This window comes from Emydura macquarii, unplaced genomic scaffold (genome assembly GCF_026122565.2).
Source record: "Emydura macquarii macquarii isolate MOO-44397 ecotype Brisbane River unplaced genomic scaffold, CSIRO-AGI_Emac_v2 contig_2988, whole genome shotgun sequence".
In the NCBI taxonomy this organism is placed as follows: Eukaryota; Metazoa; Chordata; order Testudines; family Chelidae; genus Emydura; species Emydura macquarii.
Window position 1 is genome coordinate 880,557 of NW_027133125.1, and position 16,656 is coordinate 897,212.

Below are 16,656 nucleotides of genomic sequence, written 5' to 3' on the forward strand. Positions count from 1 at the left end.
ATGGATAGAAAGCTGGCTAGATCACTGGGCTCAATGGATAGTGATAAGTGGCTCAATGACTAGTTGTCAGCCAATAACAACCAGAGTGACCCAGCGGTCAGTCCTGGGGCCAGTTTAGTTCAAAATCATGATGAATGATCTGGAGGATGGGGTGGATTGCACCCTCAGGAAGTTTGCAAATGACACTAAGCTGGGGGGGAGTGGTAGAGATGCTGGAAGGTAGGAATGGGCTACAGAGTGAACTAGACAAATTGGAGGATCTGGCCAAAGGAAATCCGATGAGATTCAAAAAGGACAAGTGCAGAGTCCTGCACTTAGGACGGAAGAATCCCATGCACAGCTACAGACTGGGGACTGACTGGCCAGGCAGTAGTTCTACAGAAAAAGATCCGAGGATTACAGTGGACAAGAAGCTGGATATGAGTCCACAGTGTGCCCTTATTGCCAAGAAAGCTAATGGGATACTGGGCTGCTTTACTAGGAGCATTGCCAGCAGATTGAGGGAAGTGATTATTCCCTTCTATTCAGCACTGGTGAGACCACTAGTGTGTCCAATTTTGGGTCCAGTCCTGCAGAAAGGATGTGGACAAATTGGATAGAATCCAGCAGAAGGCAACAAAAATTACTAGGGGGCTGGAGAACATGACTTATAAGGAGAGGCTGAGGGAACTAGGCCTGTTTAGTCTGCAGAAGAGAAGAATAAGGGGGGATTTGATAGCAGCCTTCAACTCCCTGAAGGGGGTTTCAAAGAGGATGGCGCTAGACTGTTCTCAGTGGTGACAGATTACAGAACAAGGAGCAATGGTCTAAAGTCGCAGTGGCGGAGGTCTAGATTGGATATTAAGAAAAACTTTTTTCACTAGGAGGGTGGTGAAGCACTGGAATGGGTTACCTAGGGAGGTGGTGGAATCTCCATCCTTCAAGGATTTTAAGGTGCAGCTTCACAAAGCCCTGGCTGGGATGATTTAGTTGGGGTTGGTCCTGCTTTGAGCAGAGGTTTGGACTAGCTGACCTCCTGAGGTCCCTTCCAACCCTCATCTTCTATGATTGATTCTATGGAGCCTTGGCTCCATCCCTTCAACCCAATGGCCAGTGCATTGGAACCTCTGCAGCTGGGGAGGGTTGGTGCAGTTATCTTGCCCCGTGGAGCAAGGGAAAGCAGAAGCCAGAGGGTGACTATCAGAATCACAATCTGGTTCCTGCCCTTCTCCTGTGGAAGTATAGTTACTCACCACTCCTGACTGTGCAATCATAGGCCTACCTTGTTAATGCTGGAACCTGTAATACTCGAGCCTCACTCAACACTCAAAATTCTTAAATTTCTTTTACATACAGATTAGAACAAAAAGAAAATTAATTTTTAAGAGAAAATACCTTCAGCAACAACCTCAGTGATTTGTTTTAAATTTTCATTTTAATGAAGTTATTCTTATCATGAATTCCCATTCAATCCAATTACCTGTGCAAATTTTAATGCATGCTCTAAATTTAACCATTCTCATTCTACCTTTTATTAAAAAAAAAATCCAGTTATTAATTTCATAAACCTTCACACATAATCAGAATAAAACCCGTGAGACAATGCTGGTGACTCAGCAGATTCAGAGTTGGTTTTATTATGGCTTTAAAAAACATGGTAGGCTTTATAAGCATTTACTGAGTATCCACAAACTGCACCTGGCAAGAACATTGGCTGGCAAGAACATCTATTGGCAGGAGAAAACATAAAGTTACACTCAGAACCAGTCATATTAAGCCCTTTCCTCATTAGCTGGCAATACTGGTAAAACTCAGCACTTTCAGTATTCAGGGACTCATGTGAGTCTTTTTTCTCTTATGATTGGTTCATTTGGCTGTTAGTGGTGGGATATGACAGAACAAGGAGTCATAGTCTCAAGTTGCAGTGGGGGAGGTCTAAGATGGATATTAGGAGAAACGTTTTCACTAGGAGGGTAGTGAAGCATTGGAATGGGTTATATAGGCAGGTGGTGAAATCTCCATCCTTAGAGGTTTTTAAGGCCCTTCTTGACAAAGCCCTGGCTGGACTGATTTAGTCAGGGTTGGTCCTGCTTTGAGCAGGGGGTTGGACTAGATGACATCCTGAGATCCCTTCCAACCCTCATCTTCTGTGACTCTATGATCACACCTGATGAATTGTGGGTCTAAATTCCAAATCACAGAGCTAAATTCTGCTAACCCCAGAGATGGCCTCAGGCCTCAAAACTGGGATTGAAATCCCTGTCTCGAACACCATGAAGACCGGGGATGTTCATTGTCCCAGTTACCAGCTAGTTACACATCTATCCTTTTTCTGATATCTCTGAGGTCATGTCTGCACTAGTGGTGGCATGTAGAGCACAAGCACCACAGGGAAAGGCAGTCTGCGTCCACACTGGGCCCTGTGGTGTGTAGCAGTGGGGAGAAAACGGGGAAAGGCTCTGATGGTGGGAAGGCAGCGAGGAATGTTTCCAGCAGTAGGGAGGCGGTGGGACACTACATTGCTAAAAATAGCAGTGTAGACATGGAAGGCATTGATCCGGAAGGTAGAAAGCTCCACGAGGGTACTTACTCTAAGGGTTCAGGAGGTTAGGGGGTTCTACTCTACTCACCGAAGCCATCAACGCTGCTGTTTAGAACCATGAAGAGTGCCGTGTCTGTGATTTACACGCCACCGTAAGTGTAGACACACCCTGAGTTCACCCTCTCAGGGTCCAACCTTGTGCCTCAGACCAGGTCAACCGTTCTTATCCGAACTGAGATCTGACTCAGTTCACCTGCTGTTCTTCCCTTCTGGAGTCCGTGACCAGCAGTATATAGTGACAGAACCGCCTTCTTAAATCAACATTTTGCAACAGGAACCAAGTGTTAGAGGAAAGAGGATTTTAAAAATCCTCTGACTAACCTAGACAGGCCTGACTTCTTCAGACACCACCAGCAGATGCCTGTGTCTCGTTCTGGTTCCTCTGAATAACTATCCCCCTTCTCCCTTGAGAGGATGTTCCTTTTTAAGCCTGCCAGGCTTCTTTTAATATGTGACCATGAGTCTTTTTCTGTCCTGCTATTATCTCTTAACAACTCTTGAATGTTTACCGAGGGGAGGATTATCCTGAGTCACTGGTTTCCTTCCTGCTTATTTTTCGGGCCAGATTCCATGCAAAGAAACCAATATAATCGTACAATAAACATCCCAATAGCATGTGGGCTAGCTGGGGTGAGATTCCCCCTGCTCGTGTACATATATTGGTGCAGAGCTACTGTGAGCATGAATAGCAATATAGCATGGGTGGTGGCAGCGAAAGCACCGCTGAGTCATGCTGAGTACAATCTGACCAATCTGAAACCGGTGGGTATGTACTTGGCACTGCTCAGCCATGCCTCCTCTGACATTACCCATGCTACTGCGGCTACACTGCTGTTTATACTCACACCAGTGCAATGAGAGCTAGCATGAGGACATGCACTCGAGGAGGGGGATCTCAGAGTGTAGACGTAGCCGTCATGTTCCTAAATTATGACAGAGGAGCTCCGAATCGGTCACATTCAGATCCAGGGTTTAAGTCATCCCATTAAGGATACAGGGGGCTGACTGGCCTGGGCACAAGTTAGGGTTGCAGAGGGTTGAATTTCACCAGTACAGGATCACGCTGGCCGTGCCACCTTCCCACCCTGTCCTGCCTGTGCCCAGCCCCTGGCACATACCTAGCACACCCCTTTCCCCGAACACTGGGGATTGGTGGGGGGCTGTTACAGGAAGCAGCAGATCCATCTCCCCCATCTTTCCACTCTCAGAGGGTTCCCATGCAGAGGCAGAAATGCATCCTCTGGCCTTTTCTTTAAGGCCTCTTCGCACAACTTAGGAGCAGAGATTCCAGCCCTAGCTGATTAGAGCTTGAAGGATAGTTGAGCAATAATAAGGTTCACTGAATAGCTGTAATTATTCCTCCTGCTGGTGAGAAAATTTACTATTAGATTTGCCCGTCTCTAATGAGAGAGTCACAACAGCATTATCATGGGGACGTGCATTATTTATGTATATAGCGTTATGTAAAGGCAGCTCCTTTACTCCTGCAGTCTCATGTATCTAGCGCATGCTCGGCTTTAAACAACAATCCAAGCCAAGAAGTTTCGATCCAGACCTCTACTCAAACTGCTCAAAGAACAGGGAGAGTTGGAGCCTGTATTTTGGTTTGTTTTTAGCTATTATGCAATATGGCAAAACAGCTGGAACATTGCACTTAAATAGAGGTTCGGAGCGTCTCTTAGAATATACCCAAAGAGAGTTAATTCAGTTTTGTCTCTAAGTATTAATAGCCAAATAATGGACTGGAGTCTCACCTTTACTGATTGCTACCATTTGCCACAAGGTCTCAGCCTCAACATTTTAATGTAGATCTTTGAGCTTTTTTCACAGCAACCTGATCGTTCCTAATTCTACTTTAGTACCTTTACCACAAGGCTTAATATTGATCCCCTGTCAGGGGGTTTCTTTTCTAAGCATCTCAGCCTTGTTGTTAATTCTCAGGCTCTCTCAGAATGGCTCGGGAGACTCCAGCTCCTTTATTGATGCACATGTTGGTTTTTCTCCCCCTGTCTGGTGTCTGATCAAAGCAATCAATAAATAAGTGCTGTTATTATATTTCCAGACTTTCCAAGGATCCACTAATGGCTAAGCACTCTCTGCATAAGCAGTGGAAGCTGAACTGGCTGGTCACGGTAAAGAAGAAAGAGACAGTTACTCCAGCTAATGGCTACAGTATATACCCTTTACTAACCCACAGCCAAAGTGCCCCCAGGTCATAGTTCAAGCTGACCTTGAAATAGGAACTGCAGGTCTGGTGAGTGTGATTTGGGGAGCGTAAAGAGCAGAGACACTAGAAACAAGAGATGAGCAAATAACCACATGCAGCTAGATTATTGCTTAATAGCACAGGAATCTGGAGTTCAAAAGTACATGATTTGCTTAATTCATAATCACAACAGCCAGCCGCAGCCTTTTTTCTTCTTGTACCATACTTGACTTCCACAAGGCCTTGATCAGTCTGAAAATAATCCTATCAAAGCTTTTCCTTACAAATCTATGTTTTCTTAGATGAACTCTGAAGTGCAATTATCTTTGGTGCTAACCCGTTTAATTTACCTTAGCTGGTAGTGCAGCAGAATTTGGTGATGTATTTCTCGTGACTCCTTTGTTAAATCATGTGGCTATCGGCCTCAGATCTCAACGCAGAAACCGAGACCGAATGAGCTAAGAACTGAGTGTAACTGTGAATCCAATGCCCATAACACAAAGGTATTGAGAGCACCATACAGAGCTGGGGGCAAATCCATCCCTTTGGACCTTTTTTTGGCTGCAGTGCCATTGCATACGTGATAAATTTGGCCCAGAGTGAGCGCAGAGTGTGTATGATTTCACTATACCACTCTGCTAATCCACCTCACCCGAAACTGCATTTCTAGTCCTTTGTTTCTCTTCAAGAGAGAGAACGTCATCTAGTCTCGATCCAGCAAAACCCTTACGCGCATGCTTCACTTTAAGCTTGTAACAATCGAAGTCCATGGGACTGCTCACACGTTTAAAGCCCAGCATTTGCTTAAGTGCTTTGCTGGATGAAAGTCTGTGGGGAGTGGGTGTTTGGAGGGGCATCCACTGTAGAATGAATCTGTTTCCCTGGTCACCTGTAGGAAGTGGGCCTGGAGCCTGTGTTTTCTGATGTGAAATGCGGAATAAACCATTGTGTTGCCAAGCTCTGAATGGCTGTTAGAAAATTAGCATTACATTTATTCGTTCATTTGTGTCTTACGCTCCTTCTCGCCTCTCCTTAGCATTTCTAGGCATCTGGCGCCAGATCTTTCAGTTAGCGTTTTCAGAGTGTGGATACAAATCATTAAGTCTCTCTCTGCAATCCTCCTTTTCTTTAGTATTTTAACATATAGCATCTGTAGGCCGGTGGTCCTTTCCAGCCTAGTGGTTGCAGCCCTTCCTCAGTCCCAGGGTCTGAGGAAGGCCACTGCACCTTCCTACAGCATCCGTATCGGGCTAATCACCTGAATTGGATGATATGTCTACATTGTAGTCTTAGCCCATGCTTCTACGTGTGCTTTCACCCCACCTCCTCTCTGCCCCCGCTATCCACACAAAAACTCCTCAAGCTGATGCTTATTTTTCCATTGAATCTGTGCATGCTGGCACAGCTAAGGATGGGGAGGATGGGGAGGGTTTAAGCCCTAGCTGTGTTTTTGCAGTAAGGGTAGATGCAAGACCACTCGGGTGCTGATAGTCCTCCAATGCCCTTCCCACAATTCCCCTGCCAAGGGACAGGGGAAAGTTTCCTAGTGTGTCTCAGCACACAGGGCAATGCCCCAGACGCACATGGATGAGTGCAGAAAAAGGAAGGAGACAATGACCTGGGAACAGCTTTGCAATGGAAATGTTCATACTCGGGCTAGGCAAACCCAGGTGCTCTGATCTGGGTGCCAATCACACAGGTTAACTCTGGAGTGTAGCTATTCCCTCAGAGGCAGTCTGGTCTAATGGATAGCTTCCCAGTCTGGGAGTCAGCAGATCAGGCCTCTCTATTCCCAGCTCTGCCACTGAGCTGCTGTATGAATTTGGGCAAGTGACTTGACTTTCCCCTCCCTACTTTGTTTCCCCTTCCACTCTTTCCATGTTTAGCTTGTAAGTTTTTCAGAGCAGAGCCAGTCTTTTACCATGTGTACGTGCAAAAACTAATACAATGGGACCCAAATCACAGCTGAGTTCTCTGCGCGCTCCCATAAAACAAAGAATAACTATCTAAGAACAAATGGCTGCATTGAGAACTGGGGTGTACTTGTGCATTTCACCTTGGGGGCAGTTCACATTACTCACCTGAAGCCAGAGTGCTGGGCTCCAGAACTGCAAAGGTTTAGGCAAACAGAGGAGATATTACTATCCAAGGAAAAGGATGGACCCTCTGCCATCTGCTCCAAGATATAGTTTGATCTCCAGCTTTACATTATGAAGAGAGTGTGAGGAGACAGAGTTAAAACTAAAACATGCCACAGACAATGACTCTCAGAAATAAGCTTATCAAAATATATTCTAGGAAGTGAACCAGAGCATACCGCTTAAAGATCTTTGTTACATTCTTAGTAATACTTAAACATTTAAGATCTGCACACTGTTCCTCATCACTACGTTTGTGAGTGGAACGGCCCCCAGGAGTGTGGTCTTTATGGGACTGTGCTCGCCAGCTTCTTCACACAAGAACAATCCCCCTTGTCAGCAGACGGGATAGCTCATTCCTCTTAACGTACCTAGTTTGAGTTGAATTTATTGGGTGGAAACAGACTGAGTCACTTAAAGATGAACTATTACTTGTAGATTGAGAATAAAATATAAATAGCAGTCCTAAAGAGTCCTGTCTAGCAGACAGAAGGTGAATGGGGGAGGAAAAAAAAAGTAGTGGTACTCTGCCTGTTCTCAAAACTAGACATTGATAGCAGAGAGACTTTTTTTTTAAAGGAATTTCCATTCCACAGGATGTTTAGACATTTGCTCTGGCCCCATTTGAGGACAAAAAATATCAAAACTTTTCAGAGAATGAAGAGTCTAAAACAACTGAATTCAGAAATGTCAAAAGAATGAATTTCCTTCCACGATGACATTTATCTCCACACCTGCCTGAGTAGCTGCAGTGCATCATGAGAGCTGTAGTTCTGGGTCCGTTGTGTCCATATTCTCTCTTATCTGCCTTTCTATTTTGCCAGACTACATCACCCATAATGCATCGTAGTCTTTCCCTGTGGCTAAACTGCATATGAGCCAGCATGCATATGAGTGTCCTAGAGATCAATGTTGCTAAATTACTTGAAATGTTTCATTCTGATTATCTCAACAGAAAATTCTACTAAATTCAACCTTTTCCCACAGAAAATTTCAATTTCGATTAAACCCTATTTTTGAATGGGAAAATGATTCATTAGAATTTTTTTCACCAATCCTACTGAGTAGATTGTACAGATGTTCTTAATAGGATCAAACCAATTCTCTGGGCTGTGCTGAGTTCTTTGAACTTGGATCCTTCTCATATACAGCACTGGATCCTGTTTTCTTCACGGTGGCTCAGATGCCCAGATGGGTTTTATCATCTTGGCTCATTCTTGAATGAAGCAGAATTTTCATTTGTCACATGGTAAGAAGCGAGTTGAGAAAATGTCCATGAATATCTGTTTGAATATTCAAGCACATTTTCTTTCCCTCAAATTTTCAGTCTTTCAACCTTCACTTTCCACCATGCTCAACATTTATGCAGTTGAGCTTCAATGAGGGAAAAAAATGCATTCAAATACCAGGGTGATGGGCTGGGCTTAGGAATAGACAGATACTCTCACAAAAAGCAAATCTGAAGTTTGAGTTTTCCCAAATTGCTCACAGCAAATTTTGAGTTTTTTATTTGATTGTAAAACTGGCAAATGGCAATTCACAATTTAAACTGCCTTCTTCAGTTATGCAAGCCACCTCATTGAGAGATAAAAAAGTCATGCATGGTTTATGCAAATGACCAACACAGTATCAAATATCAAATTGTCCTATTACCAGCTTCTCATCAGCAGATGGGTTTTCCCTAAGTTCTGAAGTACTCTGACATTGCCAAGAACATCATTTTATGCAGTGTAATTTATTCACCATCCTACCTGGTTAGTTAGACTGGAACATTCTACTACAAGAGAAACTAAGGTACCTGCTACTTTAACAAAGTTCCTACAAACAAGCATTACTGCAGTGGATGGCTAATTCTCAGGGGCTAAGCAACCACATCAGGACCCTGGGGATGTACTTGATCAGCTAGCCTGCGCTGCTGCCTGTACGTCTCTTCTATTGTTATTCGAGCTGGCTAGATCAAAATTAGCTTGAATATGCCTACACATGCTGCAGTCACATCTTTGACTGCAGGGCAGACATACCCTGGGAGACAAAAAACTGAATTACCTCACATGAGTACTGTGTATGACTGCATAACTTACAGAATACAGTAGTCTTATATTTGATCCAAAATGGCCTTGCATTGCAAATGTGCGGAATAGGGACCAGCATTTCCCATAAGAAATACTAGAAACTGGTCAGAGGGCTGTGTAAATGAGTGGGCTACACATTGCCTCATCCTCCTTTTTATTTTGTGCGTGAATTGAGGGAACCAGCCCTGTGGAGGAATTGGGGGGCAGTTGGCCCTTTCCAGGAAGAGTTCAGCACATTTGAGGACCAGGGTATTTAAACAGTATTTTTGGGTAGTTTATTATTATTATTACCAGGCCTATACAAATATAGTAACTGGACTAGTTTGCCCCAGAATGCTCAGACAGTATTTAAGTACACTATATTTCACTTCAGTGTTGGGAAATAATGTTGTGTATTTGGGCTCCATCTCAGTCAGTGGGAGACAGGCCATTGATATCAAAAGTGGACTTCTTATGAGCTTCTTCTGTTTAATACTATCAGGTCTACCCCACAGCGGTGAACAAAGAGTTAACATGCGTCTGAGAGCTCTCGTAGCCCACCTTGCTGAACCTGGAGGGTGTGTCAGACTTGATTTGTTATTAGACCCCACTGGGAAGGAGCTGGGTCTCCTCCATAAATTCATCTTTAAGTGACTCAGTCTGTTTCCCCCTCCATAAAAGAAGGAAGTGAAAGCTATGGGGAGGTCCAGGAGAGGGACTCAAGTCAGAAGAACCCAGGGTAGAGAGTAGCTAATAAAGCCACTGTATTATAAAGTTGGTTCTCTCTGGGAAGGACCTGAAGAAGGCCACAGGGATGGAATGAATCCCTGCGGTGGGCCTGGAAAGAGGGCAAGGTGCCGGGAGGCAGTGCTGAGGGGACAGTGTTCCAGCCAAGAAAAAAGGAGCTGAGTGGATATAAAGAGAAGCCAGAGGCCTGAGGAGCAGAGAAGAGGCTGTGTTAAGCACAGGTTGTAGGGAAACTTGTCAGGAATCTGGGCTTGCCGCAGAGCCATTCTCTGGGCAACCTATTGAGCACCGCTGGCCAGGAGTAGGCTACTGACTGGCTACACTGCCTGATTGGGGGGGAGAGTCAGCAGACCAGCTCTTAAGCCCAGTTGCTGTGATAGCTCCTACACCTGCTTGTTCCCCGCCTTGGACCCAGCCCTGGTCCTGCCTAACTTCACTCCAGGTAGCCCAGCTCTGACTCTCGGCTCCAATTCCTGACTTCAACTCTGACTCTGGATTCCTATTCCTGGCTCCTGACTCCTTCTGCAACAGCTAGGCATGACCACCCCAAGTCCTGGCTGCTGACAGAAGCAGCACAAGGGCCTTGGAGATAGGAAATGGTCTAGGGAAACAGCAGCACATCTGAAGGAGCAGACCTAACTGCTTAATAAGGGTCCCTGGGCTGGAACCCAGAGCAGGGCAAAGATCTCGACCAGCCTGGGGGAAAGGGTGTACAAGTCTGATATAAGGACTGTTGAGCCAAGGATGGAGCTGAAGACTGAGACTCAGGGATAGGCTGAGGAAAAGCTCAAGAGGGGGCAGAAGGATATCTTGTGTTGGGACATCCTTAGATTCTTAGTTACCCTGGAAGGGTGGGGGACTAAAGCGTAACCTGACTGAAGGGCCATGTTGCAAGACGAGGCAGAAACTAGAGGACTGCACTGACCATTAGGCAAGATGCTCTAGTGAAGGCAGAGTTTCCATGCCCAGCCTCAAGGGGACACACTAGCAGTGAGTCCAACTCTTCCACAAATATATATATTTTTAAAGCTCTATAATACATGTTTCTTTTCCATGGCTCTATTCAGATGAATGCAAATGTGCATGCAAAGTTCAGCACTTATATTGATGCTTTAACAACCAAATGCAAATGATAAGTATCGGCTTGTTCTAAATTGCATTTTATATGACTTTCTAAAAATTAGATTGAGAAGAAATCTAAACAAAGTTACTTGGGAACAACTAATTCAGACTCTTCAGGGCAAAAATCTTCAAGATGCTGAGCAATTCCAGTAAAGTACTGAGTGTGATATGATGAGTGGAACTGGAGAAAAAGGGGCAGATTTCAGGAGAGATGTAGTTTGGTGCAACACTAGAGTCTCAGTCATGCAAGCTGAGGCCAGTTTGACGCCAGACAAACACAAGTCTCTCAGCATAAAATACAAGTCCTTATGCATGTTCAATAAAACAGAGGTCAACAGCATCAGCCCCTAAATTGCTGGCCTTTGCAATTCCACCTACTCCCCTGACTGTGCTGTCTGTGGATTCAGAAGAAGAAGGCACTATCTGGACTCTTAGATGTCAGGCTTCATTTTGTCTCTTTTGGCCATAGCATAGCGCTCAAAGCTCATGTTCAGTTGATTATCCACCATGACCCCCAAATGTTTTTCAGTCACTGTTTCCAAGAACAGAGTGCCCCATTCTGTAAGTATGGCCTATATTATTTGTTCCTAGATATATACGTTTATATTTAGTTTATTAAAAAGCATGTTTGCTTAACCCTAAGCTTACCAAGTGATCCAAGTCTCACTGTATCATTGGCCTGTCCTCTTCGTTATCTCCCATTCCCCATTTTTGTGTTGTTTGCCAACAATCAATGATGATTTGATGCTTTCTTCCTGCTCATTGATGAAGACACCAAATAGCATAGAGCGATCCCTGCAGCACCCCAAATTGTACTGTACCACTTAATGACATTGTTCCTACACAGTTTGCAAGAGGATGTATAAGTTGCTAGGTTCTCTCTTCATCTCCCAATAGCTATCAGACTGAGCCAAGAGACCTGTCAAAAAGCAAGTCAATATTTTCTGGACTAAGACTCAAAGTTGTTGGGCTATCAAAAGGTAGAAACCTTATTAAACTTCAGCTGGTAGATGGCTTTTGGGTCATCACTGCACACGTTCAACCAGATGGGACCTGCTTCTGTGGCAGATTCACATTTGGTGTAAGTGTGCATCATATTTCTCATTAAAACAAGGCATTTCTTGATTTGCACTGCCTGCCACTGGTAGGATTGGTAAAATGAGAGAGAGAGATGAGAAAGAAATTGCAAACCATGACCAGTAGTTCTGTCTGTTGACATCATCTCTGCTTTTCCATACTTCCTACTTCTTTCCTCGGCACTTCTATTGGGATAATGACTTGATTGGGCTGTTTTTAGACCGAGGGATGGGGTTGTAGCTATATTTAAGTATTATGATTGGCACTCTTTGTCTCACTGCAGGTGGGATTATGCTGTATGCCACAATAGCTATCTGCTGGCGGGATGGGGAAGAGGAGTGGCACGAAGCAAAGTTATCCAAAAAATAAACCCTATCTTATCTCCATTTTCAAATCTCCCTGAAGAAACCAAAAATGAAATTCAAATGTTTATAAAAGGCAATTTTGTTGCTCTGATCATCCCTACACAAGCTTGATTAATCCCAATGATAATAAGCTTAAAGAACGAATTTTGGCAGAAGAAAGAGTTGGACTTAAGTTAATTCTTTATCTGTTAACATTCTGTTCTAATTTACATTCAGTATATTAAAGGAGCAAAAGTACGTGCATGAATCAGGTGTGCTGCTGTAACAATTAATGTCATGATTCTCCAGAAAGATGACCCCAAAACTTTTTGTTTTGAGGCATTACAATTTGCCCTGTTATTTATTTCAGTGCCATAAGGTATGTCTTCACTGCACAGTTAACCCAGGGCCTCACCCGGTTTGAGCCCAAATCCCCCTACCGTCCACATAGAAAAACCTCTAACCCACTGTCTAGAGTTGCTCACGGCCATGACTGCCAGCTTCAGGGCAGACTGTCAAAAAGCAGGGCAGACACCCCAAACTGATGGTATGTTCTATAATTAGATTTCACCAACCCAGTAACAAATGCCAACTCCTAAAGCACTATAACAGTCCATCATGGAGTCAAACATTCCTTTGGCACTCCAGGTTATCTTGCCATCCAGGCAAACTGGACTAAGTGATAAATGGTCACTTACACCAAAGATCACAAAATATTCAGGTTTCTCCCAGTCCCAGGACACAAGTCACTTCCCCCAGGTCAATTTTATATCTCAAATCTCACACCAAAGACAATGCTTGTTAGTTAGTAAATGAACTAAAGATGTATTAACTAGGAGAAATAAATGAGTTATTTACAGGTTAAAGCAGGCAAAATATATACACAAATGAGTTAATCTATGGTTCCAAAAGGTGACAGACTTGTAGTAATCTGTCATCACTGAATGTCTTTTAGGTCTAACCTATGCCAAGCAGCATGGGGATTTCATGCTTATGTCTAGAAATCTTTACTCCTCAGAGTCCAGAAAAAATGTCCAGTGTCCCTTTGTCAGGGATTTTTATCCTCTCCACCCCAAAGCCCAAGGTTATGGGATGAGCTGATACATAGATCTCTCCTTCCTGGAGGGACTTAGGAATGCATTCACCAGGGCTTTTCTCCTCTGATGCTGCACAATATGTCATTTGCCTTCCGTGGGCCATTGTGTATGCAGGATGAGCACTTAAATTTAATGCTGCTTTTCCTGTTTGGTGAATTACACAAGTACTGAAATTTACAATGCAAACACTCAATATGACTTTAAACTTTATGAAATGCTTGTAGGATGCTCCATGTCTTGATCTCATATATAATCCCTGTAGCCCATGGTATAAACACAGTCTTATCAACTTAACATCTAATATTTATTTTGATAACGCTAACACACAGGTAAGACTGGTTTCCGGCTATGCACTTGTAAGAGTTCAGTGAGCCTTTGGCATGCACTAGCACCTAGTCTGCCAGCCTCACACCTGCTTTAAGTCCAGGCTGGGGTACAAGCGTTCCTGGGTGGGAGCGCAAATTTGAACCTGAACTCTGTTTTCACTTGGGCTTGAACCCACCCGCTTTGCAGCGAGGACACAGGCAAACTCACTTAAGAGCTGATAGTCATCCAATGCTTTTCCCACAATTACCTCAGAAGAATAGACAAGCTCTCACACAGTTGGCTGAGAGAATCCTGGAGCATCTCATCACAAAACCATGTGTGTCTGGGGACATATCCCATGAGCAAGAGCAAACACAGGGAGAACACAGTAAGACAGGTAGCACTTTGCTGTGGGCAAGTTTGCCCTCAGGCTAGGCTAACCGGGGTGCTCAGACCTGAGGGTTAATCTCCAAGTTAACCATGCAGCTAAGACACATCACCCTTTGAGTACATTCTGGACTGAGCCTCTGGACAAATCATTACTAAAAGCATGAACCGCATTATAACTCAGAAATCAAACAAGTCAGTAAAGACAAATTCCTAAGGTTTGGATGCACCCATTTTTCTGAAAATATTAGCATCTGGTATTTTAACAGGCTTAGACTCAGAGTAACTGTTGACAGATGGGTGTTATTTCCTTTCTCCCACATGCACACATGCACAATTCTAGCCAACATAGCTATGCCAGCAAACCTCTGTAGTGTAAACCAGGCCTTGATCCAGGACTGGTCAATAATAATAATTAATAAATTAATAATTCATTGTTTAGTTTTTACTGAGAACCTGAAAAAATTGAAGTATTTTGACAGTGATTTCTTTCATGTTTTTAATCAAAATTTTTTGCAGGAAAAAGAAAATAATTTCCCACCTAATTCTAATTATAAGTCAGATCCCTGTTAATGACATGAACTCTGTCTCATGAACATAAAATAATATTGCAGCGAACTTAAAGAGGTTTTCTGCAGGAAAATAACAGCAATGGATCTATAAACTGTTTGCACTGACTGGCTCTGAATATACACGTCTTCACTTTACACTCTATGGCTATGATTCACAGTCCATTGGGGTTCATGGAAAGTTTTCCATGGACTTCAGTGAGTTTTAGATCATGTACTGTGGGTAGAAACCCAAGCCTATCAATTCCAATTATAAATGTGCATCTCTACGCTCCACAGATTCTTCAACAGGTCAAATAAAAATTCAGACAACTGAGGGAAAATTTATACATTTGTGTTGAATTTGTGCTTCTGTGACTCTCTCCTGTGTATTTCCCGAAGCAATCATTTTCTTTCCCTGGGGCTGATCTGGTATTTTATTATTTAGACAGCACCCAAAAGAATGCTAACTAGTTTATGGAGCATAGACCAGGACAGGCCTGTTGCCTCCATGATTGATGCTCCTCTTGTTATTTAAGCTATAGTAAAAAAGAAATAAAAAAATAACAACAGTTTTCACTTTAAAGACAATTATTCCAACAGGCACAGTGGCCATTGCTATAGGAAGCTATAACTGCGGGTCCGGGCACCAAAGAGTTAATAAGACACCTTTTTTCATTGGCAGTCTACCTGGCACCTCTCAAGTTCTTAAGTGAGTACCCCTGCCCTACCTTGTCCTCCTTGGTGTCATCTTCCTACTCCTCAGGTCAGAATTTTTCTCTGACTGCCCTACCTACCTGCTTAGAATTTTCTGCCCAAGTCCATTTTTCTACTGATTTCAATGGCCCTAAATACACTTCTTCTTTTTTTTTTTTTAAGCCCACGTAGGAGGTTGACCTAGGCATCTGCCCTTTGGAGAAGGGCTGCCTGCAAGAATTCTGGAAGCCTACCTTCCCAGAAACCACTCACAGAGGTGGGGACAGTACACCCAAGAACCGGCTCTGGATGCTTTGGTTGGTTTTTTTTTTTTTTTTCAGGGGGTGTGGACAGAGGGGCATACATACCAGTGTATCACACTCTGCTTGTTACACTGAGTTAATTGGGAACAGGAAGAGAAACATGGATCACTCCAGGCACTCTGTCAGTTGTGGAATGGATGAAAATAGAGACAATATAATTAGAGTACTTAACTGGAAGGCCACTTTGGGGTGATGGATTTTAGCTTTGTCACCAGCTGAAGACATTGTAAATCTGAGAGGAAAGCGGGAGAGCTGTCCCGCCTGCCTAAAACTCAGGAACTCGTTTTCTGAATATCACAGAAACATTGAGCCTTGTTCCTGTTACAGCTGAGTGCAATCAGATGTCACATTGGTTTAACCAACCAATGGAGGATACCTATAGAGGATGCTATAGAATCATTATCCCCAGTGGAGAGGCATATCCGGATAAAAGGAGGCCAGGGCATCTTTATGCCAAGGTGATCCTGTCCGGCCATCGGCGGCTGGATATGAATCAGAGCAATCCTGAGGCACCTCTGTTTTAGTGTGGAGATTGGACTGCTGGTTAGTTTGCTCCAGGACCGGTGAGATGGATTAAAGGTGGCATAAAGACACCTCCCCCTCACACACACTTCTTGAGCTGTGCCAAGCTACGGCCAGGTCCTAAAGAAACTTTAAAGCACTCCTCGGGCCAGATCTCCAGCTAGTGTAAATCACCATGGTTCCATTGACTTTGAAAGAACTACAGTAATTTATACCAGCAGAGGATCTGGCCAACATCCATTAGTGGGAATAAGTAACTTCTGGCCTAATGCCATTTGCAGAATACTCACTGTGTGTTCCGCCCTGCCATAATTATTATTGATAAATATAATCCCCTATGATATATTCAGGCTACAGTAAGTAAATAAGTATTAATCCTTTGTACTTAGACATTGGGGGCCAGATACACACCTGGCATGAGTCAGTGTAGCGCCATTGAACACCCTGTTGACTTACAGAAAGTGAGGATCGGGCCCGTACATCTCATTTCAGTTGAGGTTCTCCAGGCATA